This window comes from Molossus molossus, unplaced genomic scaffold (genome assembly GCF_014108415.1).
Source record: "Molossus molossus isolate mMolMol1 unplaced genomic scaffold, mMolMol1.p scaffold_m16_p_23, whole genome shotgun sequence".
In the NCBI taxonomy this organism is placed as follows: Eukaryota; Metazoa; Chordata; class Mammalia; order Chiroptera; family Molossidae; genus Molossus; species Molossus molossus.
This window is the reverse complement of record NW_023425359.1, coordinates 16649233-16669342: the sequence shown is the minus strand read 5'-3', so window position 1 is coordinate 16669342 and position 20110 is coordinate 16649233.

Here is a 20110-nt window from a genome sequence, read left to right as displayed (position 1 = left end):
TGTTTATACTAGTGAGGAACCAGAGACATTTTAAATATCCCACACAGGAAATTGGTTCAATAATTCAGGGTACATTCCAGAAAATAATACAGGTAACATAGTTAACAGTCTGAGGAGTGAACTAATGGGTGGAAACTGATACTAGGTCTCATGATGAACTTGTTTATACTGATATTTTAATTAGTTGTATGCATAAGTTGTATATTATTTTTAAAATTAAAAATGGTGTTGTAATAAACAAATTCAGAGTTTATTAATTCAGTATGGTACTAGGAGTCATTAATATTTATGTTGTAGGAAAATATTTAATAACACAGTCATATATTACTGAGCAAAAAAATAAAATATGGTTGGTATCATCTTGTTTTTATAGGAAAAAACTTTCATACATGGGCCTAATAAAAGGCCCAAATATAAGCCCTAGAAGAAAATGTGTCAATATAATGGTGCTTGTCTCTGTGTGACAACATTATGGAACATTTTAGTCTTTTTCACAATGAATTTACATTTCTTTTGTGATAAGGAAAAGTGGTTACAGTTAATTAAGTTCTAATCAAAGGTATATAGAGCCATAGGGAGAGATTGGAAAGATATACAGCAAAAAATGAAATGGCCCTTCTCTATATATATCATGGTGAGTTGTTTTCTTTTTCTTTTTTCAAATATGTTTTTATTGATATTTTACAGAGATGAAGGGAAAGAGAGAGAAACATCGATTGGCTGCCTCCAGCATGGCCCCCTACTGGAGATCGAGCCCACAACCTGCGGATACGGGTACCTCTCAGTCCATGGGACGACGCTCAATCCACTGAGCCACACTGGCCGGGCAAGTTCCTTTTTTTTAATCTTTTCACTTGAATATATTCTAATTTTTCTGCAATAATCTCATATTACTTTTGTAATAATAAAAGCCATAAAATTTCATTAACTTTTTATAAAATGCATATAATAGTCTAGGAAAATTTGGAAAGACATATGGCAGAAATGCAAACAGTGGTTTGTTATCTTTGGGTGAAACATTAAAGGAGTTGTGTTGTTTCCTTTGTGCTTTTTAAAGACTTGTCAAATTTTTAGAATGAATATAGAATCTGTCTCTAATGACAGTGAAGAAAATGTTATTAGAAAGAATATTTGCTCCTGGCTGGTGTGGCTCAGTTAGTTAAGTGTCATCCTGTGCACCAAGAGGTCACCTGTTCGATTCCTGTCTGGTCACGGGCCAAGGTTGTGGGCTTGATCCTAAGCAGGGGTGTGTGGGAGACAGTTGATCAATGTTTCTCATCCATGTTTCTATCTCGCTCTCCCTCTCCCTTCCTCTTTCTCAAATTGATAAAATCATATTTAAAAGAAAGAGAAAAAGAAAAAGAAAAGGAAGGAACCTTTGCTTGTCAAGCTACAAGGAACTGTGTCTTGGGTACCCCAGGAGATCCACGTGGGAAGTTCTGAGAAGTTGACCAAATGGACTGTAAGGTCAGAACTGTGCCTCGTCTCATAAAAATTGTCACTGAGGTAAAGGACAGTACATCTATATCAATATACTTGTCAGAATCTGGGTCAAGTACACTTAACACCCAAATCATCAAAGCGAAACTCACAACGTTTGAGTCCATCCATGGGAGTCTAGCCATATCTGGTTTTTAAATGCACAAAATAATATTGAAATGACAGTGTATCGGACAAAAAAAAATACATTTCAAGGTAATAATTGCTGTAGGCCCTCATAGCCTTATCTACTGCGAAAGTCAACATGTGAACCGAACCCTGGGGAAGGGTTGACCACTGCTCTCCGCAAGGACATTTTGCAAGAGATATTTTCTGTGCTGCAGACGCCTCCTCACAGGTGGGCATTAACCAAGGGAAAGCCATTTGAAGTTGATAAAGTTGTGAATTTTAGAAGATTCTCCAAGAATTTTAATTGTAATACTATTTCATAGAATAATGGCAGTTAGTTGTGAATTGTTACCAAGTAGGGCCTGCATCAATGAATATTTTTAAAAACATATTTTTATAATATATACTAACATTTAAAGCATGTTTATGTTTGTTTATGTAATTCGGCGGAAGCAGTTGACAGCCTCCAATGTTAGATCACACAGAATGCAAGTGTCGGAACTAGACTTTGATCTTGGTCATCAAACCCCAAAGCCAAGGCTCTTCACACCCCAAAACCGCATTCCCGTTCTAATTCATCGTAGGTCGTTGACAATGATCGATGTATTGACTGAAGTCCATGCTTTGTTTCCTTGCCTTGGTTAACTGGAGCGTGCTTCCTCTCTTTAGCGTCTTTCTACATGGAGGCCCTGCTGTCAGGTCATGCTTGAATTGTTCTATGTTCCTGTTGAGTGAAATCACAGTTGATGAGGCTTTGGTGTGATTGGAAAGATTTGGGTTTGGTTCTGTTGAAGTGCAGCAAGAATCCTGGGAACAAGGGAGACGCCGGAAGCCGGAGCAGGTAACTAGGGAGAGAGTAGGGACAGGCAACATTGTTCAGGGTGGTTAAGGGCGCAGCTGGGTGTGATGAGAGGTGAGGGGGCTGGATGGAAGAGTCTGGTGGAAAGAGGGTAATCAAGTCACAGCAGCAGCTGGTTGCCTTACGCCACACTCAGAATAACATCAAAAGCCCACGTACCAAACGCTAATTTGGCAGTAATCTGAGACAGAAGTGCATTGATCCAATTACTTTTCCTGGCACCCCAAACCAGTTACTACCTACCAGCTTTTAAGAGCTTCAATAACCCCAGGGCTAGAATGATGAAATAAGCCCCAGAATAAACAAATCTCACTTTATGGCACTGGGAGTCACTGGGAGACCCGTATGGCCACGGGCCATGTCTCCTTGCTGACATGAATGAACCAGCTCCTACACCTGCCCCCAGAGAACCCCTTCATCCTCTGCCCTACCCTCAGCTTTGAAAGATATAAGAAAAATGTTTTTCGTTCATGCAGTGAGAGTTGTTGCTAATCTTACAGACCAGCTTCTGCTATCCCCGGATTTGTAGACCACCTGTGTGGATGTGTCCAATCTCAGGTGACTGTATTCCTAAACCCTTTTGGGTTAGGGAAGGATAGTTTGGGGGCACTCCATGGTCAGAAATTAAAATTCCGACATTGGAGGAGAGGAGGTTGGGAAACTCTGTGGTCCGGCCCTTCCTTCTTCCCGATGAACAGGTTACAGACATGACACGCTGACTCTATGGTGGCCAGTTCTCCAATGTTACTTTACTTTGGAATCTAATACGCTGTTTGGAAATACATCAGGAAGAAAAATGAGCTAATCTGAATCTTCCACATGTATTTGTAAAAGTAGAACAGTAACGAGCAATGGTTTAGAACTTAGGAAAAATATGATTCAGGAAGGACACTGACCTTGTATCACCGCCGTGTAGAATTGCCTACATTCGGTGATAAGAAAAGATAGACCAATGCTCAGTCTGTTTGGTTCTTGTTCTGTTATTTCGTATAGACAGTGCACCCCTGTATTGCCTACCTTGGGCAGACAGTTCTCAATGCCCACTTTGCACACCGCCAAGGTGTCTGTCTGGGACTTGCTCCTCTGATGGTCTCTGAGTCTCATTTTGTGAGCTCTGGTGAAATGAACTGTCTAAGGCAACACACACAGGTCATGTGGGTAGAGCTTGCATCTACATGTCAATCCCTTGATTCAAAGAGTGACCCAATGTATTGAATAAGGTCCCCTTTTCCCTACCCTGAAATGTCCCTGCTGTCCATATATGTTATATTTTAGTTTGTTTTTGTTTTTCCATAAGCATGGGATAGCTCCCAACCTGAGACCATATTAAATTAAATTATTTGCTTAGTTGTTGTTTTTTGCACCATGCACATCACGTAAATAGAAGTCCCAAACTAATGTGAGAAGTAAATTATTACTAAGATTTCTCCAGAGACAAATATATTCCCTCTACCAGGACCAAGTCAGATCAATTTCTCCCTTCACCTTCTTTCCTGGTTCTCTTTCACTGAGGACAGAGCCCAGCGTAACAAAAAGAAGTCTTCTACTCCTACAGAGTGTTTGGGACATCCGTGGAGACATTTTTGATTGGAGAATGCTATTTGCGTTCACTGGGTACAACCCAGGAATATCAGATACTTTGTAACATACAGGATCGATTGAGCATGACAAAAATTCATCACTCTTATAGATGAAAGAATTGTTTAGAATGATCAGACCCTAGCACATAACTTCATTAAACATATAAACCTAACGAAGTCTTTAAAAATGTTTTTATTGTTAATTAAGAGGAAGAGAGAGATAGAAACATTGCCGTGTTGATTTTCTCCTGCACGCCACCTACTGGGGATCGAGCCCACAACCCGGGCATGTGCCCTGACCAGGAATCGAACCGGGACCTCTCAGTCCACGGGATGAGGCTTAATCCACTGAGCCACACCAGCTGGGCTAAAGTATTTTTTTTTTTTTGCAATTAAAAAGTATCCTGATTTTTTTTTTCCAGGAACACAGCTTTATTTGAATCATGACTTCACTTTTTTTTCCTAACGTCGCCAAGAGTTGGTTACTATTTCAGAAAAGTATTACGCGTGGAAACGCTACTCACAGACCTAGAGCTACGGCTACCGTGGGTGGCCCTCGTACCCACTGCGGCCCAGAGGCCCCTTTCTGGGCCAGTCCGTGTACGGAAGCAGCTGATGCTTTCGTGGGCCTCCGGGTGCAGGTAAATGCCGTGTACTTCGATATGCATCCATTTACTACCACTTACTTTGATTTCTTTTTCATGTCTGAGTTAAGGCAGTGGTTTCATTTTCATTAGGTAAATTATGCCATTAATTTTATTTCAGAATAATAAAAGGGACATTACAAAATAGACAAATAAAGGTGCTGGTTCTGAGAGGTCTGTTAACCAGGGAGACAACCCTTTGAGGAGTTTCAGATTTACATCAATAATTCAGATTCTGCTTCCCGAATGGAAGGTTAAAATACACACACGCACACGCACACGCACACACACACAGCCCTACAGCTTAAAACCAAAGCTCTAAGTCACGGGTGACAGAAGAACACAATCCCCGTTCCTGTTTTGTTTTTCTTCCCTAAGGGGTTTTCTTAAAATCTTGCCAAATCAGCCATGCATTTTAGCAGATTTAAAAATACATGTAAGTGTAGCTTACGGTTTGCATTTGTAAAAACCTTGGCGGCACGTACTTTATCTGCCGTACAAGATTTCCCTTTTGTCAAAGCAGAACACCTATAAAAGCGCTATAAAAAATATAAACAAATGCAAGGATTTCGTAGTGATAGGGTTCCCACAGCTTAATGATTTCACACAAGGATCTCCAAGAGAACTCAAAATATATATATATATAAAAAAATACAAGGTTCCAAATCTGGAAGACTTGCCACGAAATGGACTCCCCCATCACCCTCCAATCCCATGAAAAATATTGGATATAAACAAGGGCAATAACCGATGTGAAGGAAAAACAGACGATCTCATAAAGGTCTTTGAATGGGCAGAGAGGTCACTGAATAGGTCTGAGGAGAACAGTCTGTCAGATTCCCTGCAGTTCTGGACACTCAGTCCCCACCACGTGGGGCAGGACTGTCCACCTGGTCCCCTTCCAGACCAGGTGATTACGGTCGGCCTCCCACCTGCTCTATCCCCTCTCCTCTGCTACCCACGGCGCCAGTTGCTCATGTGAGTCTCGGCAGAAGGATCTTGCCCTGTTGAACAATTGCCACCTCTGGGCTGGGGGTGTGGAGACGGTGGGGTGTCTTTCAGGACAGGACAGAGCGAATCGTGTACTTTAAAGGTTTGGAATTGACTTTTGTAGGTCAGTAGGACAAGCCTCACGTAGTCTGTTTGTTCAGGAGATGATATGAGATATTATGGATGATTACGAAAGAGTCTGGATGGACTCTCAGTCCTTGAGAACAGAGGCTGATAAACCACGGTGGGGGGGAGGGGCGTGTACAGAATGACGTCCTCAGCGGGGGTGGATGCTGACAGCTGTGGACAGGAGCACGTACGGCTCGGAGGGAGACTCACTGGGGAAGCTTTGATGGGACTTTTCAGACGAGCTTGGCAGACGGGGGCTAACAGCCCAGAAGCTGTAGTGGCCCAAGGAAAGGCACAGAGGTGGGGACCAGCAGCTACCAAACAAACAAGCAAATCACAGGAGCTTTAGAGACCAGATATTCTGATGTTTGCTCTTTTGGGAGGAAACCAAGGTCCAAGACATAAAGGACTTTGTGCACATTTTCACAGGGTTAGTGTCAAAAACAGGACAAGAACTCAGGGGTCATAGCAGTTGGACCATCTCCCCCAAAGTTTCCCAGGTACACAGCTGGCGGGAACTCGATGCCCTGAGATATAACATTGTGCACAGCCCTTTCCCCATCACATGCCACCCGATCAGCTCCTTCCAATGCTGGCATCGCCGTGGCCAGCTGTCTCTCCGGACAAGACTCCTGGCGCTGCCTTCAGGGCTGTGGGTGGGCCAGGAACTCTCGTGGTGTCTGCAGAGATGCTGCGAGAACACCTCTAATTTATTCATCCGAGCTGCTGCCCAGGAGCCTCAGTCCTGGCTCCGCTCCTGGAAAATCGGGTAACTGGTTCTGTGAGCCTGACTTCACTGATTGCACATCGAATTATTGGCCAATAAACTAGACCACCATTCTCGTGCTCCTCAGTGTGCCGTGTTAGCAGCGCACAGTGCCTGCGAGGCAGATTTCAGGTCTCCCTGCTCTCCATTGAAGGTTCGGAACAACGCACAGCAGACTTTGAGACGATGCATCTCCCTGGTTCCAAGTCAGGCGCATGAGGATCTCGGGACGAGAGAGCAGGAGCCTGGGTCTTGCCAAGCCAAAGGGTGGTAAAATACAACACTCAAAGCGTGGTGAGCACCACAAACACAATGCTGAGCAAAGAAAGCGAGACGCTAGAGTACATACTGTGGTATTCCGTTCAGGTAACGGTTTTAAAAACAGGTAAAACGAATCTGTGTTATCAGGAGTCTGGGGAGTAGGGGGGCCTAACCTCGCTGGGGTTAGTGACCGTGAGGAGTACCCGAGGACTTCGGGGGGCTTGCAAGTTTCTGAACTAGATCTGCGTGCCATGAGTGTGTTCACGTCTTAAATCTTGTCAGACTGTAATGTGATCTTCTCACTTTTCTATGTTAAGCTTCTGCAAATAAAACAAGGGGGTTCTACAGAAGGTGACCTCAGGGGGATCTGATCATAAATCCCTACCTGGATGGGGGAGGTCGTCACACCCAGGCATACAGCTTCTTCAGTAAAAGGCTTGTCTTTGCCTTAAGCAAGCCCTTCCCATTGTTTCTGAGCATCCAGGCGAACACACCGTTGACACACCCTCTTTCAAGTCCCTTCTTCAAAAGTGTGACCATTCTCCAGAGAGCGCATAATCTTCACATATCTAGGGATATACTAAAACTCACTGAATTGTACATTTAAAAAAATTCTTTTTCCTTTATTGATTTTGGAGAGAGAAGAAGGGAGAGGGAGAGAGAGAGAGAAACCTCGATGAGAGAGAACATCGATTGGCTGCCTTCTGCATGTCCACCACTGGGGATCGGGCCCACAACCTGGACATGTGCCCTGACCGGGAATTGAACCAGCGACCTCTTGGTGCATGGGGCAATGCTCAACCACTGAGCCACACCGGCCGGACTGAACTGTACATTTTAAAAGAGTGAATGATGTGGTATGTGAAATATATCTCAATAATAAAGAGCAGGAACAGACCTGGGGGGGGGGGGGGAGCAAGTCCACAATCCTGATTGTCCTGCAATCCAATCCCTCCCTGTTTTCTCCACCTGCCTGTACTCTTCCCAGCTCCCTCCTCAACTCCAAATGTGCAAAGGAAGTGGCCAACTGTTCTTCCCAGAGGCACTTTTCTCAGTCTGTTGAGACCTTGTTCGGGAGTATTCTTTGTTTGACTCAAATCTTTATAAGAATTCTCTACAGGTTTGGAAGCTCTTGCGTCGACAGGTCAAATTGGCAAAGGAAAAAAAAGCCACAAATAGTAATCGTGGGGAGGGGGTCTGGCATCAATTTCTGATGAATAAGAAGATAGTAATATGGTTGTTTCAAATCCCAATTTTCAATTTTATTTCCTTGTTGACAATAGGGTGAGAGACCAAGAGAAAAGGAGAAAAACTTCACCAACAACAACTCATGGTTCAACAATTATTTGCCAAGTGCCTGCATTGGGCATGGGGCACAGAGGTGCGCAAGGGACCTATAATGTCTGCTGCCATGGAGCAAACACTAGGGACCCGAGAGGGTACAAAGGAAACGCTCTCTCTCAATTGCTGCTCATACGGTAGAGATGGTGTGCTCTTCGAAGCTAAGAGCACATATTCTTGAACAAGATAGACCTAGGTTCAAAGACTGGGTCTATTAGTGATCTGTTCTGTGACCTTGGACAATTGACATAGGTTCTCCAGACCTCACAGAGGAGACATCCTCTGTGGAATGAGGGTATTCACCCTGTCCTATGTCAATGATTGTAAGAACTACCGCAGATACAGCTCATAGCGCCCTTGAAGGCTTTGGGGAGATATGAGAGGTCTAGGAATGGGGTGTACCTTCATTGGTTTGTTATCATAAGAAAGTCTGTTTCTGACAAGATGCGCTCTATGTCAATTAAATATTTAAATCCTACTTTAACAGAAGCATCTAAAATCTGTGGAAATAATGACATCCAGTTACAACGATGTCTCTGTACAGTGACCGCGTCTCCCACCGCGTCTCCTTCCTTCTTTCCTTCCTTCCTTCCTTCCTTCCTTCCTTCCTTCCTTCCTTCCTTCCTTCCTTCCTTCCTTCCTCTTTCATTTAAGTCTAGTTGATATATAATATTATATGAGTTTCAGGTGTACAGCATACGAGTCAATATTTCTATACCTTACAAAGAGACCACCTCACTGAGTCTAGTATCACCTGTCACTGTGCAAACTTATCACAATTTTATTGACTGTCTTCCCTTTTTTACCCCTCCCCTCCCCCTCCTTTCCTCTGAGAACCATCCGTTTGATCTGTTTCTATGAGTCTGCTTTTGTTTTTCAGTCTTTTGTTTCTTATAAATGTTGTTTTCAAGTTAGAATTTTAACAGTAAAAGCCGTTGTCCAGTGGGGATTTGTAGTCACACACTGTTAGTGATGGAAAGAATTAAGAATCCTTTCAGTTTTGAAAATAAAGAAAGTGAGTTTGACAGGGTTGGAATTTCATCTACCACGTTGCTGAGTCGAACAGGTTATACACCTAACCAATTAGGGGATCAAAATAGTCACTTCACGTCTTCAAAATAGTGCCCTCTGATGTTAGAAGAAAGAGACTTTTGAAAAACGAATACTTTGCATTTTTTCTATGCTTGACTCGCTTGGCCCCGGGGAAATGAAGTGGGTAGCTGATAGGGGAACTGGTGAAGAAGAATGGGACCACCTGCTTCAAATCTGCCCTTGGGAGTACAGCCATCTGCACCCTAGTGACACCCCCAAACCAGCCCGTGAAGGCCAGGGTTGGCTCTTGACTGGGGAGCACCTTTGCCTAATGCTGGGGTCCACTATGAAGAAGGTTGCTTGGCCAAAACTCTAACACTAGGCCTTCCCATCCAGGCTCTCAGCCCTAGAGGTGGATTCTGTCCCCCACTTTTCACCCCTTCCATCTCCATTGGTTCATCAGCAGGGCGGGGAGGGAGGACACCATGCATTGGAGCTCCTCAGACAGACGCTTTATTGGATAGCCTCAGACACCAGCATTTGAGTGCATCTGAAATTGTCTTAGCCTACTACTATTGATGACATTAATAATAACTTTTCTGGGAACATAGCTCCAGAGGAAAGGGGCATGTGCACATGTGTGTGTGTGTGTGTGTGTGTGTGTGTGTGTGTGTGTGACAGAGAGAGAGAGAGAGAGAGAGAGAGAGAGACAGAGAGAGAGAGAGGACATAAAGCAAGGCGCCCTTGTGAGTTATCTTGTTTCTGTTGGACAACAAGCACGCAGCCCGAGGGCAGGATCCCGAGGATGAGCTAGGAGCAGACCTGCAGAGGGTCCAAGCATCACATCTGTACATTCTCAAGGCTCCTGGGCAGAGGTCTGGAGGCTAAGCTGTGTGAAAGGGGCGACGGCTGGTGCAGGTGGAAATGGACAGAGGGGTGGACGGGAGCAACCGGTACAGAAGAAATGATCATGACACGCGTTGCAGAGGCTGAGGAAGACTTTAGTGAAGAGGCAGCACTGCACTGGGCTGTGAGGGGGCAGAGAGATTGGCTCAACTCCCAACAGAACAGGCCACAGAGCAGGGTGAAGGCCGAGATAGAAACTTCCCGAGAAAACATCAAGGCCAGGGGCATTCCTGCTAGACCCACTTGGCAGGATTCTTGTTGAAAGCAGAGCAGGGTGATAAGATATCCAGAATGGGGGATGAGGGACTCAATCCCCTACAGAGGGTGGTCAGATACCAAGGTTGGGGACTGGCTAAAGTGACTCAGCAGAATTCTTGCTAAAGCTGGGTCAGGAGCTGGCATATGACTGAAGTCAGGAGCAAGCCACGCGAAGATGTGGGGTGGGGAGAAGGGTCCAGTCCTCGCCCAGCAGATGCCAAGCCCCTGAGGGGTGGGGGTGGGTGGGAAGGGACAGGTTAGGCACACTTCCACCCTGGCAGCTGGTTTCACAGCATGTGACCTATCCAGTCTCAGCAACCCTCGCTCCTGTAAACAGGACTAATCTCACAGGAGCGCCAGGGACTTCTGCGTTTTAGAATCTCACGTGGCCCTCACGAAACTAAGAATCACATGCTTGAAATTTGGTGATCGTCCAGTTAGGTACGTAAGCTTTACACTCAGATAATGCTTTCTAAACAATTTTAGTTTAGATTTTTTTAAAAAAGTGTTATTTGGGCATTTAGAAAGACTGTGTGTGTGTGCGAGAGAGAGAGAGAGAGAGAGAGAGAGAGAGAGAGAGAGAGAGAGGGAGGAAGAGAAATTACGTAACTTCAGACCACACTGGTTTTGTGTATCACACATGAAGTAATTTGTGTATAATTGTTCAGAAGGGATGTTTACCCAGGGAGCCGAGAGCGATGCTGAGACGCCAGTAGGTTGTCAGATCTACGTGTCTGTTTAGATGAGGACAGTGGCCAGGCCGGGATGACATTGGCATCAGAGAACACGTCTACATAATTCCACTTGTCCAGATCCACCAGCCTCACCCAGAACGCCAGTCCCTTACCATGGCCTGCATTTCTGGGACTTTGGAAAGGGGCACACAGCCAATCCTCGGCCAGGGTCTGGGGCCTTGGGACGGAAGTGACCACCCGGGTTTTTACCTGCGATTTCCTGTCCTCTGGAAAATGATGTTATACCCATTTTCCACTATTTCTCTCTCTCGGGGATCTGTTCACATCAAAATTCTACTCTAGCCCTGACCGGTTTGGCTCAGCGGTTAGAGCGTCGGCCTGCGGTACAGAGAGACCCGGGTTCGGTTCCCGCTAAGGGCACGTACCTCGGTTGCCGTTTGTCCCCGGCCCTGGTTGGGTCGTGCAGGTGGCAGCCACTCAATGTGTCCCTTTCACATCGATGTTTCTCTCTCTCTCTCTCTCTCTCTCTCTCTTCCTCTCTCTCCCTCCCACTCTATCTGAACAAAAAATGGAAAAATGTCCTCGGGTGAGGATAAAAAAAAAAAATTCTACTCTAATGTCATAATAAATATTCTCTTTCCCAGGAACCAGAACCTGAGCTACCTCAGTGGCCTCTGGAAAAGCATGTGTGTGAGCCCGGGGTTGGGGGAGGCAGACGGGGGCTTGACCACCCCCCTGGCCCCAGGCTTGGCCATGTTTGCATTCACATAAACCAGAGAGGACAGCGGACTAGGCAACAGAGGGCCCACACACGTCCGCCAACAACCCACACCACTCTAAAGCAGACAACGCCCATCAAAATTAGGGATGGCTCCTCTGTCCGGGACAGACCTCACGTTGATTATCTTAATTTCAATAATACAGGAATTTTAAGTACCAAAAAATAACCATCTGCCCACAGGGCCTCACTGTCCCTTTATTTCCAGAGGCCGCAAATATCCAGGTATTTCTTATCCTGTGCCTGTCCTTTGCCTGCAGACAGGGACCCAAGTACCTGAATAGTTTAAGACCCCAGAACTGGAACAGTTTGCAATGTCTTTGGGGATCAATAACAGAGAGAGCTGCTGCGTCTCAAACAAACATAACACAGGAGCACTGGCAAAGCATCAAATACCAATTCGACCGAACTGAAACTGCTTAATTCTTATTACATGGGTTCCACTGGGGAAAACATTAAAACTGTGATCAAATAGGAAATAACGATGAAACAACAGCATTCTTTGTTGTGACTTTGAATTATACTGAGAATACTGAAGGCAATAAAGAGATTAAGATCATTGGCTGGTGGGGCTCAGTGGATTGAGCGTTGCCCCATGGACTGCGAGGTCCCAGTTCAATATCAAGTCAGGTCACCTGCCCGGGTTGCGGTCTTGATCCCCAGTAGGGGGCGTGCAGGAGGCAGCCGATGGATGTTTCTCTCTCACATTGATGTTTCTATCTCTTTCTCCTTCTCTCTTCCTCTCTCTAAAAAATCAATAAAATATATATTTTTTAAAAAAGAAGCAATCATTGCTTCATGGTATTCCGCATAACTCGCATTAGCCAAAAGTTGGCATACTATTTATAGTTATAGACTACAGAGCAATACCCGAGAATGAAATGTTCCTCAAAGACATCATGGGGCACGCACAGAAAAATGAGTGGGCCACGGCTGAGCTGATGGAGAGCTGGCTAAATGCCGCTTGGAAAAGATGTGCAGAGGAGTCTTCAAGAATAAGTAGTTTTCCAGGAGGATGAAAAAGGAAAAGTCATCGCAGACCAGAGGAAGAGCGTAACAAAGCTACCGAAGAGCCTACACTCGCTTGGAGAGAGATTCCGCGTGTAAGGGAGCTTCTACATGGCAAGGGACATGTCTGTTTGGCCACATCCTTAAAATAGAAGTGGCTGAGTCATTGCACATGGCAGAGAGATCTTGATGGTGGAGCCCTTTAGTGATGGCACAGCCTGCCCCAATCACGCTGTTTGACGTTCTGCCTACGTCCGATTTATTTCTCCTCTTCTCCCGGTGCCGATCACACAGCTTATTGGACATTGAACAAATATTCTTGAGTTGAAAATATGATGATGTGATTTTTGCAGCTCAATGTTGTCCTGCAGAATGGTGGCCACATAGGAGACCTCAACACATCCACTGAGCAGTGGTCTTCCTCGTGAAAAACATTCATGGTTTAGTTGGCAAGATTCACTACCAGACACCATCGGTGCTGTGTTTCTCTCTTCTTCATATGTCTTGCTTTTCCCACCGTACAGATATGCTCCTCCAGGTCCCCCCACAGTGCCCTGCCCTTCTCCGGAGTCCATGTCATCTTGACCTCTGCTTGTCTCCGCTCCCTGCCACTTCACCCAGATCTGTGCAACCATGAATAGTTGAAACAGTGTTGCCAAATGTGATATGACATTTCCTCCAAGTGATGGCCCTCAACTCACTCAACTCAATTTTGGGGAAAAAATAGTCCTATAATGTATCTGTATAAGATGAAACAGTATTGCTCTGGCCAGTTTGGCTCAGCGGTTGGAGTATCAGCCCGTGGACCAAAGAGTCTCGGGTTCGATTTTGGTCTAGGGCACATACCTCAGTTGCGGTTCAGTCCCCAGCCCTGGTTGGGGTCCTACGAGACGCAGCCAATCAATGTGTCCCTCTCACATCAATGTTTCTCTCCCTCCCACTCTATCTGAAGATAAATGGAAAAAAATATCCTCTGGTGGGGATTTAAAAAAAAAAAGAAAATGAAACAATGTTGTTGTTAAAATGAAACAGTGGGATCTTATTTTAGATCTTCTTACTATTGGCAAAAGCCAAGGAAGTTGCAACTTTTCCCCACAACAGTCAAATAAATTAAAACGCACAAACAAAACACAGTTCAGTCTTTGGCTCAGGGATTAAGTGGAAGCTCTGACAATAATGGGAAGGAGACATTTGAGATGCACATTACAAATATCCAACACTGGAGGATTTATTTTTTGAGCTGGGAATTTTCAGTTTATCCAACACAAGATTAAAGATCTTGGCAGGATATAAGAGGGAGGGTGTGGAGAGATACAGACAGACAGGTGAGCACATAGACAGACGATGGTCACTTCATCAAACATATTCCTGCTTGTGCTTCAAACAGAAATCTTACTTATTCAATGGCACATGTAGGCCAAAAAAAGACTCTTCCATCTTTTCTGGTTTTTGCATCATTATCGCGATACCTGGCGATGCTTTCGTTGTAGGAGAACTCTCTATTTCACAGAGCTAGGGTTGATGGCCAACTTGTGCAGGCCAAGGTGAGGCCCGAATACTTCACCCCCATCTACCATGTCACTAATTTGGCAACAAGGGTTGTTCTTAATGGAGAAAAAGACAGAATTTTTCTTCTGTGTCTTTAATGCCAACTTTTTTGTTTGTTTATTTTTTTGCTTCTTGAAAGAGAGGCAATGTCACAAATTTCATTACTATAATCTAGACCGTCAGAGCTGGCAGGGACATTAGGAGGCACCTGGTCCAATCCCCTCATTTTACTGATGAGAAAAAATAAACAACTGACTTGTTCCAGACTTTACAACAAGCTGGTGGCGACGCCAGAAGAAAACCCAGGTTCTGCACCAAGCGGCCACCCTGCTCAGGACATGGGGGACGCCCGAGGTGCCCCTGCAGCCACAGACTGGCTTGCAATCAAGTTCAAGAATGCTTAGGGTCTCTTGTTCTGCAGGTTCACTGACTTAGGAGCTACAAAGGAAAAATACTGAGGTAAGTGTTGTTTGGAGGGGTTCATCATTAAGGCCGAGAGATGGAAAGTTCTGCTCCGTGCATGGCTGCCTCGTCGACAGTGCTGGGAAAGGGAGCTGGTAGATGCGTGGATGCATCAACTCGCCCCCAGGCGGGGACACTGAGGCACCAGCAAAGCAGCAAACCCACACCGCTGGAGGAGGGACGGCTCCAGGGCTCCAGGGCCAGGCTTCTCTTTCCTGGGCTGCACCGTGCAGTCCACAGCTCGTGTAATTCTGCAAAGCGCTCATGATTCAGCGAGGACGCCGGCCCAATCAATAAATAATATGGGGAGTTGAGAGATTGAGGTCTCTCAGCAGCTTTACCAAGATCTATTAAAAGTAATTTCAGTCCCCTTTGAATTGCAGTCCTTTTTCTCTTCGCTCTGCCAGAGGTTTTTATTTTATTTGTTCTTGCATTTTGGATGGCCTCTTTGTTGGCTGGGGGATGGATTTGATTATCTCATTTCACTTGGTCCTTTCCAGCCTGTTTCTGGGTTGGGAGTGGGTTGGAAATGCATTCCGGACCTGCGGCCTGGAGGGAGGAGGGCTCTCTCAGCAACCTCCACCCCGGCCCACCCCAGTGGACCAGAGCCTTGCATCTCCATCTGGGCGAGTCCCCACGAACCCAGGACTCCCGAGTCCTGTTCTCGCTCCAGCCACACTCACTGCATTATTTGCCGCGGGCCACGGGATGCTGTCAAACTCCGAAGGTGCTTCTCAGACTTCCTGTTGCAGAGAGGAGCACCTGCTATTTATGGGATTCAAGTGATCCGTTTCAGAGCCACAGAAATCAATCGGTAAATCAAATACCAACTTTCTGCTGAGTAGCTCCTCTCCATGTGGCACATTGAGAAGCCACATAATGAGCCCAGTGGAACTGAAAATGTTCCTCACTGGCTTCTGTGTCCCAGCTCATACAGAGATGGCAGGATTGCTTCCTAGACAAGGCAGAGAGGTCGACCGAGGTCACGCCACCGTTTCGTGTCAGAGGTTGAAATCAAAACAAGGTTTATCTTACGAGACCACAGTATGTTTTTCGCTCCTAGTCTTCCAAGACATTGTAATGCTAATACCCCAAATGACATGTTATCCTCCGCATGGTCCTCCATGAAATAGCACCTGTTACCCCAAACCACTGTGGCCAGCTGCTCCCCAGAATTCAAGATGGCCTACCCTTTGCAGAAGGTGGCCCTGATTCTAGGGATGAGGACCGAGGAGAAAGGCACGCTGCAGAAGCCCTGCTAGCATGCTTCCGCCTCTCTGGTCTCACCGAGTCAAAGATGGTAACATACCTGTTCCTGGCAGTGGCCCAACTGTACTTACATTTCCTCCCTCACCACCACGTGATGGAAATTGGGCCGCGCTTTCTTTCAGAGGACAGATCCTTTTACAAGGACAGCTCTGGAGATACTCTGGCCACTCTAGCCCCGGGGGCTGGTAAGGCTGAGAGGCTTGGACTGTGGTTCTGATGGAAGTGGGATACGCTGGGTTGGAGGACGTGCTTCGCCTGGCTTGAAACTCCGTGCCTACTGCGATGCTAATGAGGGTCCAGAAAGGACTAGGGGAGTAGCACCCTGGGGAGTAGCTTTGGCTATAACCTTGCACCATATTTTAGCTAAGAAAGGAGACATAGACTTTCTCAGACTGTCAGAACTCCTCCCAGACCAGGTCCTGATTTATTTCCAAATAGGCAAGAATTCAAGTCAAGTCAATAACTTGTGTTATTGGACTAGTGTTAATGAACACCTTTCATCAAGCTCAGCGTGGTTTTTAAAGGCTCTTCACCCTCACGACCCTTTAAGTCTTACTGTAGAGTCGATATTTATGACATTAAGGACAATAATAGAAGATAGCAAATGACTAAATGCCAACTTGAACGACTCCAGCAAGCCATGCTTAAAAACTTTGGGAAAGAGAAACTCAACGTGGAATTTGGGGGCTGGATTATTTTTGAGCGAGGCGTCACTGAAGGAGAGAGACGTGTCCCTGGTGTGGTTTGAGTAGACAGAGAGAAGGGGAGAGTGGGGATGTCAGACCCCAGGAAGGAGCATGGGAAGAGGGCAGAGGCTGGGCTGGAGCAAAGATGCAGGGTCCCCGCTCCTAGCTCAGGACCCAAACCCCAGTCCCCAAAGGGGCCAAAAGACCTGCCTGGAGAACAGTTAGCATTAACTACAGCTAGCTTCCTGCAAGAGATTCTTAAAGCAATTGGATTTTCATTCTGTCCGTCACAAGAGCTTCCTGGAGGATCTAAAAAGTCAATTTAGATCAGTTGAAAGAATCGCATTTCATGACAAATGAAAGCGAGCACCGTTTTCATATAAAGATATATTACAGCCACTGCCTCCCCCGTGCGTTAATCTTGTAATCTTACCAAAAAAGCAACAGTAATTAACGTTGCTTTGCATTATTCTTGAATAAAATAATATTTTTATAGCTCATGAGTTGCTTTCTTTCTAGTTATTTATGGATTTTTTTTTCTCTTTAAAGGTGAATTATGGCATCACCAAGGAGAGAGAGATTAGCATAAGTAAGAACCTTAAATATGAATCCCAACTCTGATAATTTCCAGCTGTGAGACCTTCAGCAAGAAACTGACATTCTCTGGGCTTTGATTTCCCAGACATGGAATCCAACACTTGCTTCGTTGAGATGATGGGACCTTAAGTAAAACGACATTAAAAACATACTTGACAATTGGTTGTCACTCAGTGAACGGGCGCCATGTTATTCCTACTCCGCAAGCTTCCTCTCTGTGTGGGAGTCGGAGAAGTGACACTATATCACAATCGTCAACTATTTTTTCTCTTTATTTTCTTTGACTTTCGATTTTTTTATGCTAGTGAGTTCATGCAACTACTGAATTTAATCCTAAAACTCCACACCCTAAAAGTTCTCCAGTAATCCCAACAAACTGTGAAGAGACCAAACCTAGATCGAGTAAATATAAGATTTATGCGTTATGTAAACCCAAGGTCCAAATTTTTCAGTTCCTTCAATTTGTCCAACTATTTGCCCCAAAAGAAGAACCAGCTTGACTAACTAAAATTTTAACTTATCAATGAGCTGAATTAGAATCATATCATCAGCATCTCACATGAGTTGACCAGAAATCTCTACGTGGTCAAGTCATGAATGTCAGGGAAAGAATACATTTTTTTCCCATTGCTCTGAACTGCTTATAGCTAACTCACAGTCAGGCACGAGAAAAGAAAAGAAAAAAGACTGGTTTTAGGCACAGCTGGAGAACTGGAGTGGGTACCACCTATATGGTTAGAGAGTCACAGTCGGGAAGATTCTAATGGGCTTTATATTCTAGAGTTTGCATAGCAGGTCTTTACATTCTTCACACTTACCACATTGAGAATGCTTAATCAGACTGCACATGCAACATTCTGATAAGGTCCCCTCGCTCTTGTGTGTTAGGATTAGAATGATGGGGTTGTCAGGAAAACTGATGTTATCTTGAGCCTCTAGAAATGTGGCATGTAGAACGGGAAATTTGGTTCTGCTTTAGACTCTTCTGGCCAGGCTCCATCTAATTCAATCCCTTTAAAGGATTGTTGGCAAACTGGAAAGAGGAAAAGGCCTCAAAATCCGGTTATGCGACAAATGATTGAAGAAACAAAGTTACTTAGCTTGGGTAAGAGTCCAGTGTGAGGGGAGGGATCCTAATTCCTACCTATCACTGTTGACAGTCAGCTACAGTTCTATTAGAACACAGCTCACAATAATGAGAATGGCAATGAGCACATACTATGATATGGACTCTGTTCTAAGCTATTACGTTTTATGTTATCCAATCCATACAAAATCTATGAGGTATCTACTATGATTGCATCCATTTTGCAGATGAGAAAACCCAGGCACAAAGTGATGAAGTAGCTTGTCCGTGGTCAAACAGTAAACTGGAGTGGCACTTAACTCCAGAGCCCATTCTCCTAACAGTTAAACGTTTGGTATGGCCCCGGTGATGAGAAGAGTAACCATTTGGTGGGAACAACCGTTGAGTGATTTAAGCACACGGATGTTGAAATATAGGGGAGGAGTAATTACCAAGGCAATTAGATGAAACAAGTCTTCGAGGATTTCCCCCCTCAAAGTTTTCCCTCTTAGGGTTGATGGACCTCTCTTCTTTTCAACAGTAGTATGTGAAGCTCTGTGCTGGGACGTAAAGGGTGTGGGCCAGATTCAGTGCTGACTCTGTGGCTTCTTAGCCACATACCCTTGGAAATGAAAGTTTAAAAATAAATGAATAAATAAATAAACAAATGAATTTAAAAATACCAATTTTATATCAGTATCATCAGAGATTTCAAGTAGAAAATCAACTAATTCCCATAATAGTTCAATTGTTTTCTCATCCAACCCATAAAATTAAAATAAAGCTTTGGTCCCTGCAGGTGTGGCTCAGTGGTTGAGCATCAACCCATGCACCAAGAGGTCACAGGTTCGATTCCCAAACAAAGCACGTGGCCAGGTTGTGGGCCAAATCCCCAGTGGGGGCATGCAGGAGGCAGCCAATCGGTGTTCTTGCTCATCGATGTTTCTCTCTCTCTCTCTTCTTCATTCCCTAAAATCAATTAAAAAAAATTAATAATAAAATAAAGCTTTGGAATTTCATTTGACATTGTCCCAACCGTTCCACTTCTAATTATTTAAATCATTTACATAGAGGAAATGAAAACATAGATTCACCCAAAGATTTGTAAATACATCTCCACAGAGCTTTATTTATAATAGCTCCAAACTAGAATTAAATGTCCACCATGAAGTGAATGGGTTTTAAAAAGCCTGGTACATCTATAATACTACTCAATAATATTTTAAAATATGTTTTTATTTTTTATTTTTTTTAGAGAGAGGAAGGGTGAGAGAGAGATAGAAACATCAATGTGAGAGAGAAACATCCATTGGCTGCCTCCTGCACGCCCCCTACTGGGGATCGAGCCCACAACCGGAGCATGTGCCCTGACCGGGATTGAACTGGGACCTCTCAGTCCATGGGACGATGCTCAATCCATTGAGCCACACGGGCCGAGCTCAATAATAATTATTTTAAATGAACTCCTGATTCATGTAATAATATGAGTAAATCTCCACCACTCGATGCTGAGTGAAGAAGCCAGGTAGAAAAGTACATTTATAAAAATGTCGAAAGGAGTGAACTTGCAGGTATAAGATAAAGAAACCCTGGCGACAGAATGCACAGCATGGTGACTACCATCAAC